Source organism: Thermobia domestica, chromosome 15, assembly GCF_964235325.1.
Source record: "Thermobia domestica chromosome 15, izTheDome1.hap1.1, whole genome shotgun sequence".
NCBI classification, from domain to species: domain Eukaryota; kingdom Metazoa; phylum Arthropoda; class Insecta; order Zygentoma; family Lepismatidae; genus Thermobia; species Thermobia domestica.
The window spans coordinates 104,476,575-104,493,714 of record NC_137468.1 but is presented as its reverse complement, the minus strand read 5'-3'; the positions used below and the strand labels follow the sequence as shown (position 1 = coordinate 104,493,714).

The 17,140-nt window shown below is 35.5% G+C and overlaps 1 protein-coding gene across 2 annotated transcripts in view; it reads left to right on the top strand.

Annotated features, from left to right (window-relative positions):
* LOC145671180 (corticotropin-releasing factor receptor 1-like) overlaps positions 1 to 17,140 on the top strand; it is a 1,144,309-nt gene that overhangs the window by 505,002 nt on the left and 622,167 nt on the right. The gene's annotated exons all lie outside the window — the stretch shown is intronic.

Genomic DNA, 17,140 nt, shown 5'->3' with positions numbered 1-17,140 from the left:
GAAATAGTGAGAACATCGTAGGTAGCTATTAATGAAAAATATAATCAGCTTGAAATCGTTATCGACTGCAGACAAAATGAAATTGTGTTGAGACGATCATAAACCTTAAGGAACTGATGGAAAATGGATGACATATTTTCCATTGTATTATTCGAGTTAGAAGACAAACCTTCATAAGCATCCACCTGTGTAATACACACTAGTATACACTCGGTTTCCTTGACTTTATTTAAAAAAAAAAAAAAAAAAAAAAAAAACGGGATGTTCTTTCAGGAGAGGGCAAAGTTTGTCTTATGGTTTTGTATTTTTAATATAGCTATAATAAGAGAGAGGATATGCAAAGAACTCGCACTGAGCCTGACTTATTTGATACCATCTCGGTATTCACTGTAGTATCACATGACGTAATCAGTAAGTACGCCAAAAACTTTTACTCAGTGAGGTGTTCAAAATAAAAGAGGGTGTGCACTTAGAATAATGATATATATTTTTACACAAACTCAAAGAAGTCAAAATTTTTACGTCCAGATGTGTTGTAAATAAACTTGGGGGAGCGTTAGGGGTGTGCAGAATACTCCCTGCACATAATATCTATTTTTACAACAGAAGTTGTAAAGTTAAAAAAATAAAGAAAGTGTTGCAGCATTAAAGTCAGAAAATATTTGCTTATGGCCGGAAACTTAATATAAACTATTCATCTACTTGTTAGGGAGAGGCCATATCCTCCTTTATGGAGTCCATGAATGTACTACCATGAGCAAAATAAATGACGCGTCTCTTTATTTTGAAGTTTTTTGAAAATATCTCCGTTTTCTTTATATGTTCGAAATTTCGGAAGGTTTCCCCAGCAGGACAGGTTAATAACAAACCCGTTTTTAATATTTGTGTTAGATATTAGCTTAAAATAAAGAAATTAGAAGCAAAAAACATTAAATCGACAGAAATCTCGAGAATTACCAACTCTGCTAAAGTGGGAATTTTTCAAGAACGCGAGGGAATTCTGCAGTTCAACACGAAGCAGCGACATCTATGCCATTGAGAGAAGCGTGGATTAGATCTAGAAACGAAAATTTTAACGAAATATTTCTAGTATGTCTTATTATATGCATTATCAGCAAACTCAAATATATGAATCTATGCTAAGTATTAACGTATAGATAGTGCAAATAGTGGAAATTACCTATGGAAAAAGACGAATTGTTAGCCCAATCGTAATGAAAAATCGTCTTTACTGTAGAACAGGTTCAGCTTACGTAAGAGAGCAAATAGCTCAGTTAGATAAAGCAACGAGTTTGTATACCGAAGGTAGACGGTTCGAATCCCGTGGAAGTACTGTTGTCAGTTTTATCACTAAGGTTATTTTATTTATTTTTTATTTGGGAAAGAATCAAATTGTAACATATGTGTAAAACTCATGACGATACCAAAAAAAAAAAAAAAGAGAGAAAATATCGTCGCATTTGCATTAGTGTCTCTAATTTTTGTTTGCAAACAGATTCGTAATTATTTCCCCTGTGCTCACTGATGCATAACGAATGTTTTCCAGTAAATGTTAATTCTAATTTGGAGAATTTTATAGTTTCACAATGTTTCTCACTACATAGTCTTCTATCTACGTGTTTCGATATTTTGATAACAGATTTCCCTATTAAATGTTTAATTTTCTCTATAAATATTTGTCTTAAATTGAAATTGTTTTGAATTTACTACATAAGCAAAGTTGCCCGAAGGAGGGGAGCTCAAGTAATAGATACTCTACGTAAAAGCAACCTATTGTAGAATGATGATGCTTCTTACCTTCAGCACATAATCTTAACGTTAGAGAGTCAGAGAGAGAAAAATCCTGGTTTTTCCTCCTCTATGACCACCCATCTTAAACCTCTACATATCATTGTTCGTCTCACATAATTTCGGCTCTCCAAAGACATTCATATTTATTATTATTATTATTATTATTATTATTATTATTATTATTATTATTATTATTATTATTATTATTATTATTAGGCCTATTATTTAACACTCTTTATTCTACATGCCATCTCTTAATTTTTCGATACAGCCCCCTTAGTACTATGAAACTCTCTTCTTCAATAGTGAAATGGAAAAAGATCATATAATTGCCACTACTTTACAAGAATATAAACCAAAAACGTCAGTAGAAAGCACATTATAAAATTTACTTTTTGAGGCTCGTTTTGGTGCACCTCTTTCTCTGGCGCCCCGGGCAGTCGCCCGGCCCTTAGTCCACCCTTGAAAGTACGGACGCATAACTAAGGTCTGCGGAGGAGAGGTTAACCTTCATGTTATGCCACCGGTTTGACGTGTTTGAAATGTTCAGTAAGTGATCAGTTGGTGAAATAATTTCGACGGTTACTGATGTTTAAAATTTAGCTAAAACAAAGCTACCTAATCAAATACATTTGATATCGCGATGTCACAATTTGATTTTTCCTCACATAAAAAAGATAAAAACAATAGTAATAAAAACCCTTACTCGTACTGGGCTCCTAACTAACTAACAACCTAATTAATTCTTACAGACTAGTTGCTCTGACCAACTGAGTTTCGATTTCTTACGCGAAAGAAGTCTGTTATATTAAGAGGCATGCTTTTCATTATCAAAACTGTTCGAAGTAATACGAACATGGCTTAAGAACAGAGACGGAACTGAATTACCACTCGATTGACCTTGAGGGCAAATCACCAAAGCGTAGCTATAAACGTAAGTTCATCATGCATTTCTCTGGAGTTGTGTTCAGTATTCCTATCTGCCAGTCATGCTTGTTCGTAGGAGTAATATGTTACAAACCTAACCTTTCCATAGAGCACAATGACAGAGAATCAAAATTAATGAATTCTTGCCCTGGTGAACTTGGGATACCACCATGTGCAATAAAACTGTTGCGTCTTCTGAAGTGATATTTTATCGAAAATAACTCGTTTTCCTTTATATATCCGAAGTTTTTGAGGGTTTCAAAATGAGGAAACGTTACTGACAAACAAGGACGCATTTAGGGGTGGGTCCAGGTGGTCCGGACTCCCCTCTGAAATCCGAACTTCTCTGTAAATTTAGCCTAAATTTAAGGATTATCTTTTAAATTTTATTATAATTTATCCTAATATTGAAGTCGGACTTCTCCCGAAATAAATTACTGCATACGTGCCTGCTGACAATTTTCAATATATTCCTTAAATAAGTAAAATAACTAAATTAGGAGCAAAAAGCTTCAACACGGGCTAACTTTTGTCCACTGCCAATATTGTTAGAAGGGATATTAATAGCAAAAACTGCTAGGCAATGCTGAACCTTGGAACTTCACTCCGAACAGCAAGCTTATTATTGAGAACTACATATGAAACATTTTATCAAAACTTATCTAGCTTTTACCTGGCATGAAATTATTATATACACCAAAATTCACTCTCCTAAAATGTGTATCTAAACATTGCTCTAGGTATCTACGAAGCAATGAAAATTATTTATCGAAATATGTGAGCAGGGAATTCTAACAGCCATCCATTTTATTTAAATCGTAGTAAACCCTATAACCGGGCGTTAACGTGAAGACAAAGCTTGGTCCATTGGTAAAGTGTTGGAAGAATATAAACTCAATGTTCGTAGGTTCGAATCTATCCACTCACCATAACATTTTGTTCTTATGTGTAACGATGAAATAAGAAAGAAAAAATGTATAACCGTTAAGACAAAACTTCAACCAAGTCTGAAGAGAACAATATTAAAATAGTAATACAATGACGTCAACCAAAAATTATTTCATGTAGCGTTTGGACGAAATTACAGCTGTTAACAATTGCAGAAATAAAAACAGGCTGTAATGCAGTCTAGACTTCTGAATGCATTTACTTCCTGAAAACTTCCGGCTTGTCATTGGTATGCCGTTAATCATTGTAAAACCTTTCAATTGGAAGTGAAATGACACAAACTAAAACAGTTTTAAATCAATAAATGTCTATGTGTAAAAGTAGGTGTCTTTTATCTGTAGTTCTGAGTTCCTTTTACTTTGAAGTGACAAATGAGAGAAGAAAGTATGGTGTTCGAAAAAAAATCAAATTTGAGATTTCAACGAATTTACACGTATTATAGCCCCTAACACCGAAAAAGTTCTTTTTCGATACATGTCCATCAGTTCGTCCGTCCGTTCGCTACACTTTTCTGTGCACTCGCCTAGAAGCCATACCGTTCAACTTATCTGCACCAAATTTTAGTTTAAGATTTTCATAGTATTTCCTATAGTTTTTTTTATTTCCCTCCTACTCCCAAAACAAGGGTAGTTTCCTGTACGATGAAAATAAAAAAAGATATTTTCTCATAACTGGCTCTAACGATCTTGTTTTCTTTTTTTTATATAAATCAATATTTAATTAGCAACCCTATTTTGTGGTATAAGGCATTTATCTGAGAAAAATCTACAAGGGGTAGTTTATACTAAGGGGGTGTTTTTTTTCTCAGTGATTTTCTCAAAATGGACTCAAATGTTTTCGTTCATATTTCATAAATAAAGATTTCATTAATAACTTATCAATATGGCATAACTCGTTTGTCCTAAAAAAATGCGAGGGGTAGTTTATTCTTGGTAGAGTGTTGTCTGGGCGATTTTCTCAAAAACGACTCAAAAGAGTTTATTCATATTTCAAAAATAAATATTTCGTTAATAACCGAACAATATGGCAAAACTCGTTTGTCCTGAAAAAATATGCGAGGGGTAGTTTACTCTTGTGGGTGTTTTTCCTCCACGGTTTTCTCAAAAATGAGTCAAGCAATTTTGTTCGTACTCAGAAATAAATATTTCATTAAAAACCTAGTAATATGGAATAACTCGCTTACCCTGAAAGAATCCTCAAGAGATAGTTTATTCGGGGAGTTATTTTTCCCTCACGATTTTCTCAAAAATTACTCGGACAATTTTATTGATAATTCATAAATAAGTATTTCATTAATAACCCTATATTTTAGTATAAGTCATTTCTATGAAAAACAATTACAACGGATAGTTTATTTTTGGGGTCAAGGTTTTTTCCCCGACAATTTTCTCGAACGACAGGCGATTTTGTTCAAATTTCGCAAATAAATATTTCATTAATAACCAAAAGTATATCTTAACTCATTGTTCGAAACAATTCACAAGAGGTAGGTTACTCCTGACGTGTTCTTTTTGAACGACTTTCCCAAAGTGACTCATTTGATTTTTTTCATATTTCATAAACAATGATTGCATTAATTGGTCTATTATATGTCTAATGAAAATGTGCTCAAAGTGTGAGCTAGTTTTGTAGTATGGATTTTCTTCAATCGAAGTTTTTTATTCGATAATCTGACATTCGATGTATTTGAATAATACGATAATTTTATTCGTATTATCCAAATACACACTTCAGTAACAACTGCGGCCTAACACAGTTAAGAAATTGAATTGAAAAAGTTTAGTGCGGTGGCCCTGTAATTGAATATTTTTTGAGAAACTCCCTAGCTTTTTGTGGTAAACTCAGGCTTTTCTTTTTCGAGCGACAAAAGAGAGAAGAAAATATAGTGATTGTGAAAATAATATCAAATTCAGATTTCAACGGATTTACATGTTTCATGGCGTCTACATACCGAAAATGTGACTTTTCAACACCCGTCCTTCCGGTTCGTCCGTTCGGCACACTTTTATATGCACTCGCCTAGAGGCCATACCGTTCAACTTATCTACACCAAATTTTAAACTTAGGGTTTACTTAGTATTCTTACAGGAGCTTTTCCATTTTTTCCTACCACCTAAAATAAGTGTGGTTTACAAACAGCCGAAAATCGAAAAACGCTATTTTCTCAAAAATGGTTTTAACAATTTTGTTTATTTTTCATTAATCAATATTTAATTAACAACCCTATATTGCAGTATCAGATATTTCTCTTAGAAAAATTTACGAGGGGTAGTTTATTCTTGGAGGTGACTTTTTCTCGACGATTTTCTCAGAAAAGACCCTGGCGAATTTTGTACACACTTCATAAATAAATATTTGACCTTACAACATGGTATAAGTCAATTGACCTGAAAAATATATGAGTAGTAGTTTATTCTTGGACTTGAATTTATTCCCAGTGAGTTTCTCAAACACGACCAGTTGGCAACCCTGTATCTCGACAACGAAGCTAAATTCGAAAACTGCAAGAGGACCATTTGTCTCCTTTTGATGTCACGAATCATCTCCCGAAGTTTGTGGACATCTTTCAGGTTCACCCTTCTTTTCGAAAAGTTAACTATTAATTTTAGGCATTGTTTATCTTTTTTTAAATCACAAATGTCGTTATTAATTTTAAGGCAGAGAACTACTTCTGAGAGAATAGATCTTGAAAAATAATTTTAAAACTTAGACTTTTGTTTTCGAGACATTCCAGACAAGACGAGACATTTTACAAGCTATCTCGTGTCCAAAACATTTGCCTCGTATTATCTTGGATGTCACAAAGCGCGTCTTGTCTCTTTCTCGAGACATGTCTTATCTCGTGCGCATTCGTTAACACTTGGGAAGGATTATCTTTCTACTCAAAGCATTGTTTTTATAATGGTTGCATATTTATGATAATTGCTGTCCACATAAATTACAGTCCTTTCAGTTGAATTAATTATTATTATTATTATTATTATTATTATTATTATTATTATTATTATTATTATTATTGAAATTGCAATTTCTAGTTTAACGTTGGACGATTATGCACCTACGCTAAGGGAGAATGATGATGAATGAAATGGTGAAATGAAGAAAGTGGGAGGAAAATGGAAAATCTCAAGAAAACACATACCCATGCACACGATATTTGTCCACCTCAAATTTCACTTGGCACGAAGTGGAATCGAGCCACGGACCCCCTGCACCAAAGGTTCCTGCAATGCTTTATTATTATTATTATTATTATTATTATTATTATTATTATTATTATTAATAATAATAATAATAATAATAATAATAATTGAAACGAGCTTAACGAGTTTCAACCGTACGACTCAACCAACGTTTGGGTGCCTGTTCGTTCGTCTGCTCCTCTCATAAAAGACATTTCATTTTAATGAAACTAGTAAGTGCCTTCTTTTAGCTCTGCGAAGTAACTATTGCTTGGAATATGAATCTGCAAAACATAAGAGGTAAAATTAACCAAATGGTGCAAGTTCCCACTTATATATACAAAACAATTTTGCAATATCAACTACGTGAATCTTGTCCCATAAAGAAGCCGAAACCCCTACACCGAAGAGCCCTCCGAGATTTGATCATTGTCCACACGGACTGAAATTGTCATTTGAAGCCAAGACTTTAATATGAAGCCAATAATTTCTTTAAAATAGACGGAAAATTCGGAAGATATAAGCATTTTCATATTTTTGCCGTTTCCCATAAGGGAGCCGTAGCCCCCTATACTGAAGACCCCCCCGGAGATTTGGTCATTGTCCACTCGGACTGAATTTGTCATTTGGAACCAACACTTTAATACGAAGCAAAATATTTCTTTAAAATAGACGAAAAATTCGAAAGTTATAAACATGTTAATAATTTTGCCTTTTCTCATAAGGGGGCCGTATTAGCCTACACTGAAGAGCCCCACGAGATTTGATCATTGACCACTTGGACTGAAATTCTCATTTGAAACCAAAACTTTAATATGAAGCAAAAATTAAACTTTTACATCAATTTAAACTGACTGGGTTCCGGTTCCCCCCACTATTGTTTAGTTTAGTTAAGTGGTAATTTGTGACAGCTTCACATCATCAAAAGAATGTTTCACTTCCCCTCCCCTCCCCCAGGAGTTCGTGCTGGATCCACCACTGGAATCAATAGACACTCTTCCTATTCTTTTTGTCACCCTTGATTGTGTAGGGGCTCCCTCGTACAAATAAAGAAGCGGTAATATTACAATCAAGGGGCGCTATATATTAGGTATTTTTTTAGTTATCTACCCCTAACCGCACAGGGCCATCTTTCGTAGAATAAAAAATATTACGTAATATTCCAATCATGAAAGGGGAGAGGATGCTGTAAATATATTTCTTATTCATTTTGTCTGTCCTGCTTATCAAAAATTACTTTCTGTTGGAAGGCTACTGAAATGAGAGGGGAAAAATAAAAAGCCGTACCCCCTCCTACATGGTTGCTCAAATAAGTACTAAAGAAAGCATTTTAAACTAAGATATTTAAGATTTAAACTAGGAAACTAAGATATCCTACATTATGTAAGGATGGCATATTCAGGATGATGATGATGATGATTATTATTATTATTATTATTATTATTATTATTATTATTATTATTTGAATGTTTTTGGAGCACCGAAATTTTGTGAGACGAACAATGATATGTAGAGGTTTAAGATGGGTGATCATAGAGGAGGAAAGACCAGGATTTTTCTCTGTCTGACTCTCTAACGTAAAGATTATGTGCTGAAGGTAAGAAGCATCATCATTCTACAATAGGTTGCTTTTACGTAGAATATCAATTACTTGAGTTCTCCTGCTTCGGTCTACTTACCTTATGTAGTAAATTCAAAACAATTTCAATTCAATACAAATACTTGTAAAACTTTTCCGTAATTAAACATCTAGGGAAAATTTAACATTTAATAGGGAAATCTGTTATCAAAATATCCAAACACGTAGATAGAAGACTATCTAGTCAGAAATATTGTGAAACTTTATAAAATTCTCCAAATTAGAATTAACATTTACTGGGAAACATTCGTTATGCGCCAGCGAGCATATGGTGAGCAGTGAGCACAGGGGAAATAATTACGAAACTGTTTGCAAACAAAATTAGGGACGCTAATACAAGTGCGACAACAGCATTTTTTCTTTTTTTGGTATCGTCATGAGTTTTACACATACGTTACAATTTGATTCTTTCCCAAATAAAAAAATAAATAAAATAACCGTAGTGTAGTGAGAAAAATGATAACGGCACTTCCACGGGATCGAACCCGCTACCTTCAGCATACAGACTCGTTGCTTTAACTAACTGAGCTATTTGTTTTTTTACGTGAACTGAGCCTGTTCCGGTAAAGACGATATTTCATTACGATCGTCCTACCAATTCGTCCTTTTCCATAGATAATTTCCACTATTTGCTCTATCTTTATGTTAATACTTAGCATATATTGATATATTTGGAGTTTGCAGATAATGCATATAATAAGACATACTAGAAATATTCGTTAAAAGTTTAGTTTGTAGATTTAATCCACATTTCTCTCAATGACATAGATGTCGCTGCTTCGTGTTCCCTCGTGTTCTTGAAAATTTCCCACTTTAGCAGAGTTGGTAATTCTCGAGATTTCTGTCGATTTAATGTTTTTTGCTTCTAATTTCTTTATTTTAAGCTAATATCTAACACAAATATTAAAAACGGGTTTGTTATTAACCTGTCCTGCTGGGGAAACCTTCCGAAATTTCGAACATATAAAGAAAACGGAGATATTTTTAAAAAACTTCAAAATAAAGAGACGCGTCATTTATTTTGCTCATGGTAGTACCTGTATTGCAATATGTTCTGTGTACTTGACAACCGAGAGTAGCGGAGCCATCTTAACGGTACCATAGCCACTTGTCCGGGGGCCCCGCGAGCATAATGCCATGTATTAATTACATGTATTAGAAGCAAAATTTAGACACAGGGACCACAATACACTTGTTTGCTCTAGGTCCTTATATGCTATTAAAACGACACTGGAGAGTAGATTAGCCTGGACAGTAGAGTAAACGGCATTTGTGCGGGTTCCCCCTTACGGGCAGGGCCCGATTGGGAGCAATCGGTCCAAACGGCTTAAGGCCGGCCCTGCCCGCAACATTCTACCAAAACCGGAAGTTGTTGTAACTTACTACTACTTCTGGTTTCAATACTGATATCCAAAGACCAAAAGAGAAAAGTGTTATCGAGGTGCAGTTTTCTGCAGTCGATCCAGCTTCTCAAGTGTGGGTTCTTTTTTTTTTTCCTTAACCATCTGTTCAATCCGGAAGTGATTCAAATTAACTATTTCCGGTTTCAAACTTTATCCTCATAGAACAAAAACAGTAAGGCATAGCGAATAATAGCTTTTTGGTATGGATTCAACATCTGAGGAACAGGTTCTATCTTTGATATCATTAATCTACCATATAGCAATCAGTAGATTTAAATATGTATACTACTTGAAGTTTGAATATTGAATTTCCATAGTTTTTAAGTCTGCTGTAGTTTCACGCTGTGGACCAAAACTAACTTATTTTTGATACTGACTAAAATGATCGAAGGTTTGTTTGTAATTCTAAAATCACTACATTAACTAATGAAAAAAACAAAATCACCATATACAGGGTGAACCTGAAAGATGTGCAGAAAATTCGGGAGATGATTCGTGACATCAAAAGAAGACAAAGTCCTGTTGCATATTGTCAAATTCCACTTCGTGTGACAGGGGTGCCGACTTGGAATCGACAATCGAATCCTAACAATTTGAACGAACAGAGAGATGTGCACAAACAAAAATGCTTCTGCTTATTGGACACTCCTAACTGAGGATTTTCTTCGTAACAACGTTAAAGTGGTATATCAAGTTCCATTCTCACCTTGCTTCTATTGATTTTTGTTGTTTCTGTCTTCAGGGACGTTCGTTTTCCAATCGGGCCGCTTTAGCATAAGCGACTTTTGGGTTATCAAAACACTTCCCTTAAAGAAACATTCTTGTGGACCACGAAATCATGTCATCGACATGACGTCGCGAAGAATGTATACGTTTAAAGGGAAGCAACGTTGAAAAGTGACACAAGTTTCAACTTCTTGAGGTAAGTAGTATGTGAAATAATAAGAGACCTTTGAAATTGAATGCACCTCATAAAATGAATAAATACTTGTTTCAACTCTCTATTTAATATTTGATCTAGAAGGGAAGAAAGGGGTTGAAATAAAAGAAATGAGGTTGCAATTATTATATTACGAAGTCCATACTTTGGAACCCTTCAAGTTTAGAGTCTTAAAGGTCAGTATTTAGACCCTTCATTGAAAATAATTAAATACTTTTTCAACGCTTTTTAAACGTTTGAACTATGTACATTTCAAAACTTTGTAGAGTAGTTCACTAAGGTTCCCATATCTCTGAATTCTTTAGGTTTAGATAAATTAACTTTGTTTTTTAGAGTTATACTTTAGAATTATTAGACATATTTCTTCGTTTTTTAACAGTTGACAGAAAGAGTAATGAGTCGAACTTGCGCCACCAAGCCATCTTCAATTGTTTGATCCGGAAGAAGTTGCTCGATAGTGCACGAAGTGTGCCAATACACATTAAGTTAAAAATAGAGGGTGAGGCAAAAGTCTGGATACACCCCTAAAAAAGTCGAATAGTGTGAGGAATCATAATATCGTTTGATATGGTGTGTCTAGAGGTGGGAGCGAAACATATAGGAGCTACGGCGAAAGCGGCGGTCATCTTGAAATCCGCTATCTTGGCTGTGGGTTACATTTTTCAAATGGGAAAGGGTCATGTCGCATATCATTTCATACTGCTTTTTTCGGAGGAATACTTGTGGAATCCGTTTTGCGATATCTTTATTTGTGTAGGAGTTATGACCTGTTAAAGTTTGGAGCACTTGTCAGACATTACAACACACGCTGAATATGACCTCCATTGCGCTGGATACACAATCAGAGTCTTTTCGCCAGCCTTGCTGGACACGTTGCAGGGTCTGTTGGTAACGTTTAAACGACTCCTCAATACGCCGGTAGAAATGAGCTACATTGTTGATTTTTACCTCATACACAATTGACTTCAATGACCTCACAGATAAAAGTCAAAAGGTGGAGATCAGGGGACCATGGTGGCCATTCCATAGGACCCCTTCTACCTATCCAATGACCCGGAAAATGTTCATCCGGAAAGTATCTTACCTCAGTAGCATAGTGGAGAGGTGCACCGTCTGTTAGAAGAAAGTTGGGAAATCATCCTACGGATTCAACAACTTTAGAAACAAATAATCATGAGCATGTTAAGAAACCTCTCTCCAATCAAGGCCCCATCAATAAACACTGGAACCACGATTGTTGTGTCCCAAATTTCACACCAAACCATCACTTTTCCACCACGGTACATTTACAGAGATCCACCCATGATCCAGCAACGGTTATTCTATTTGTTAACCTCACCTTGCACATAAAATTTAGCTTCGCCATTGAACGATACCTCTCGTATGAATTTTGAATTCCTGTCGCACTGATTCAGAGCTCATTCTACAACTGTAACCGCCAATCAGGATCATCCTCTGAGAGATAATGTTGCAACTGTAACTTGTAAGGTTGCCATTAATGTGTGTGTGCAACACACGTAAGATTGAATGCTGACTGACAGCGAATAGTGCTGATAACCGGTGCGTACGGCGATGTGGACTTTTCAAAACCGATATTACAATTGTTGTTGCACTATCTTGGTCGGCGGCTGTTTTTGGGCTTCCACTTCCTGGCTTGTCCGCCACAGAACCTGTTGGACGAAATTTGTCGAATAAGTTGGAAACTATTATATGGCCGTACTGTCGCCATAGCTCCTATAAGTTGTGCACCTAGATATAGATACCCCATACCGAACGACAGTATGATTTCTCACACTGTTTGACTTTTATAGGGATGTATCCAGACTTTTGCTTCATCCTATATATATTTTTCATTAATGTAACTGTTTCGGAATTTTAAAAATGTTAATAATATTTGTTTCAAGATCTTAGCTTTTCGTAATGCTTAATTGATTCCTCTATGTTTATATTATTATCCAGTAAATTACATACATTTTCTCGAATTCAACGGGACTCTTTTTCCGTAACAATGAAAAATTGCCGTTCTAAATTTTAATTTTTGTCAGTATAAACTGAAGTTAATTTTAATTTTAAACGTTACATGTACATTACTTTTTACTCAATCAATATTTAGAGCTCCTTCGTGGCTAAGCGGTTAGCGTACGCGTGGGAGACCCGGGTTCGATTCCCGGCGGGAGCTCATGTAGTTAGGATTCCACGTAAATCAGTAGATATACGTCTTATATAGACTCGCTACTGAGAAGGACGTTAAACTCAAAATCAACTCAACTCAATCAATATTTATATAACTAATTTTAATCCGTTAAGCTTTTAATTACTTTTTTCAGCTCTGTTTCTCTTTAGAAACTTCATTTTATAGTGCATAATGCCTCTTTTCCCATCTCTTGTAAAAGTAATGATGCTGTTGTTTTCTTACTTGTATACGTCTCACAAAATGATCTGTGGACGTTCTACTTTTGGTTTGTGTAACATTATTCTTGTATTTACACTATTTTTTTTTTTAATATTTTTAGTATATGTGAAGTAAACAAAGTTAAGACGCATGAAATAGTCGAACTTGTTAGATACAAACCCTCGAATAGAATTTGAGGTAGAAACGTTTATTTTTTATTTTTTTATGAAAGTGAGAAATTTACCAGTTATTCGCCAACTTTTTAGAAAAAGAAAGAACATTTCAAAAACTATTTGCTTTTCCTTTCAAAATTGGATATAGAATTTCTTCACAGAACAAGAAAGATGGAGAAAAAAAACTTAAGAGAAATTTCATCACCACCCTTCTATTTTTGAAACTGAGGGAAGATGACGAAAATTTGGACGTGGGTAATTGGGGTGGGGGCACACCAGATGGTGCCATATGACATCATGGTGGCTATATATTTTGAAAAGTACGAACAGATGTCAAAATCCATCTAATTAAGCTGATAGAGCTTTAGCTCTAGAAGAGGAGGCTGTAATTATTGCGTTTCGTAAGAATCAACCCTGTTGCTATAAAGACCGTTGATCCGTAAATAGCACCAGGAATAGTAAATATTGCTTCATATTACCACATTTTACAAACAATTTGTGTCAAGAAATAACGTTTATTGAATACACACTAGTCTTTAATGTTTCAAGTCTAGAAAGAAAGAGTACAGAGAGAGAGAGAGGAAAAATGTATTTACCTTGGGAGGAATTTAGTACTAAAATCAATTTAGCTGGCACATTCTGGGTAAAATGCTGTTTCTTATTCACTAGTTTCTCGTCCTATTTGATGTTTTTTATTATTTAATTAGTAAGAAGTATTATTAGACGTAATTATGTATTTATTAAATTAATATACATATGGTGTAATTTGATCATGTAAGTTTGTTATCCCTTAAAAGTTTTATGTTAAAATGCATCTTCATTAAGCCCATATCATATTTCAAATTAGAGTTTGTAAAGCATGTGCGTTTGAAATTCTATACTTCATCCTTATTACTTGTGTGTGGTTATAGATGAGTTGAAGTATTGTATTGATTCTGAGAAGTGATCGTATGAATTTGCTTGCAGGTATTGGATGTTTTAAACTGAAAATCTTGTTCATGAAGATATATAATATATTGACTGTTATTTGTGCTAAAGTATAGTATATGCAAAGGGGATAAGTGTGCTTTTGTTTTCATAGAATCTTTCAAAGATACTACAAAGTGAAACAAAAGTCCAACATCAGCCTTGTATTTTTGAAACAGTTTGAGGAAAGATGACGAAGTGCCGTGTCATGGGAAATCAGCGCCCAGGGCGAGAGTATACGAGGCGCCCTCGTACATATGAGTGAGGTCCACAGACCAACCGCGAAGCGCCACCATGGTTGGCGCGAAGAGTAGTAAAATTATCAAAAATAAACCCTGCTTTCCCTTGATTTTGAGCACTTTTTGTTACCTTTTTCTTTACATTTCATGGAGGTGCAAATGCATTTTCGTAACATGAGTAACATAATACGACCACTTCCTAAAGCAAGAAGAAGATTAAAGTACGTACTATAAAATATTTCAAGTAATTTTTCCTTTCCCTTATTTCTTTCCTGTACTTTTTCCTCCCGATTTTTCCCTTACTAGGGTGTCCGTTGCCGTAGGCCCGCTCGCTTCCCTCCGCGTGGCACTGACGATGTGAATAATTGAGGTAAGTGTGCACTAGATAGTGCCATTTGGCATCATGGTGGCCATCCTGAAATACGCCGTTTTGAATTCAGATCCAATATTTCAAATGAGAAGAAGACATGCGTTACATGATTTTAAACTAAAATATCACCAGAAATACAAGGGGAAGGGGAAGAAACAAGGAATGTCACAAAACTGCATTTTCGAGAAAACGGTGTCTTAATTTTTAAAACCGCGTTAAAAAGAATAGGGATAGTCAATCTTTTGTCCCTTTTTACATGGATATTTCCAGATCTACGCATGCATGGCATATACAGTCAAATAGTACGAAGAGTCATCAACAGAGGACAAAACACCCGATAAAGCGCATACATGGACATTCCTTTTTTTTCCCTTACCCTTATGAACTCCTTTTTTTTTTTTACCTAACTTTAATCAGTAAGGAAATTTTGTGAAATAAACATTGTATATTGTATCATGTAATGGGTATTGATTCGTCTTTTCAGATGATGTAAGGATTGAAATTGTTGTCATCAATGAGAAAAGCAGTACCAGAGCCATCACTGATGACTTCAACGTCCGGTATACAGAGTGGGACAACATTGCGAATATCACAATGTCGCGTATTATGCAGAAATTTCAAGTTTCGGGACCTGCACACAACAAACAACGCAAAGGACACCCGAAGGCAGCAACAGCAGTTCCAGCAGTTTTGGTGAAAAGTCCGAGGTGCAGTACCACACGTTTAGCTGCAGTTTCAGGTGTAAGTCAGAGATCAATACTCCGTGTGTTGCACACAAACAAGTGGTATCCAAACAAACTCCAACTGCAGCAATACCTAACGGAGATTGACCCAAATAGAAGAATGCAATTTGCAGAATGGGCTATGACAAAGTGTTACGAGGCTCCCACGTTTCCTTTTAGTGTGTTGTTTAGTTATGAAATTCTGTTCCATGTGAACGGTGAGATGAGGTTGATAAACGGAATCACTGTTATTGGTCAGACACAAACTCAGCATGGACAGATGCCAAGTGGGTAATTGATGGGAAAAGGTGATGGTATGGTGTGGATATAGAACACTCGTATCATCGGGCCATTCTTCATCCATGGGAATCTAAATGAAGACAGATATCTTGACATGCTGCAGGAACAGATGTTCCCATCACTGATGTACCAAGAAGGACTTCCCTGCCTTTTTCCAACAAGATTGTGCGCCTCCTCAATAGGTATTGTGTGTCACACAGTGATTGGATGTACAATTCCCTGGCCACTGGGTTGGTAGTCAAGAGACAATTGTGTGGCCACCCTCTTCGCTCGACTTACCACCCTTAGACTTTTATCTGTGGGTCAATCTGTGCATCTTAACTTGTTTATCAAGAAAAAATCACAGATCTCCGACACCTTGAACAATGAAACAGGCACGCTTATGACTCTGTGATGCCGGAAGTGTTATTACGTGTCCATCAGAACTGGAAAAAGGTCCTGCATTATGGGTAGCTGACAACGGGAAACACATAGACAGTCTTGTAGGGTCTTAGATGTAATATATTATTACTGATTAAAGTTGGATGAAAAATAACTTCAGATTCGAATTTCTGGTGACTTCTTATAGAGGAAGAGAAGGAGATTATATATCGAAGTGGAAGATGGTTTATATACCAATCGAAAGCACTAATGACGCCTATTACGAAACTGTAAAAAAAAAAAAAAAAAAAAAAATCCGAATGCATATGCTGTGTGAGATATATGAATATACAGGGTGTCCAGAAAGTGTGTTGCCACACCTAGAAATCGCAAATAGTGAGACAGATGCCAAAACAAGAAAACATATATTTGATCATTTTAAAAGTAGAACTTACCAAAGCTAAAAGTGTTGTCGCAGGGTACCAGACGGGGTCCTACTCCAAAATTGCAAATGATAAGGGAGTCCAGTAACATATCCTTGGAAAGCTGTTGGGAAATGAAAGAAGACGGAACAAGTCTAGACTCTCTAAAATTATCGTGTGCAAAATGGCAGCCGGTCAAAATGTCAGCAAAAATGTCATTGTAAAATCTATGGCCACCTGAAAAACATGAAAAGATGAGACAAATATAAAAACAGGAAAACACATGTGTCATAATTTCAAAAGTACAATGATTGAAAGTAAAAATATTTGTCCTAGGGTCCTCCGCAGGGTCCCAAACGAGGTCCT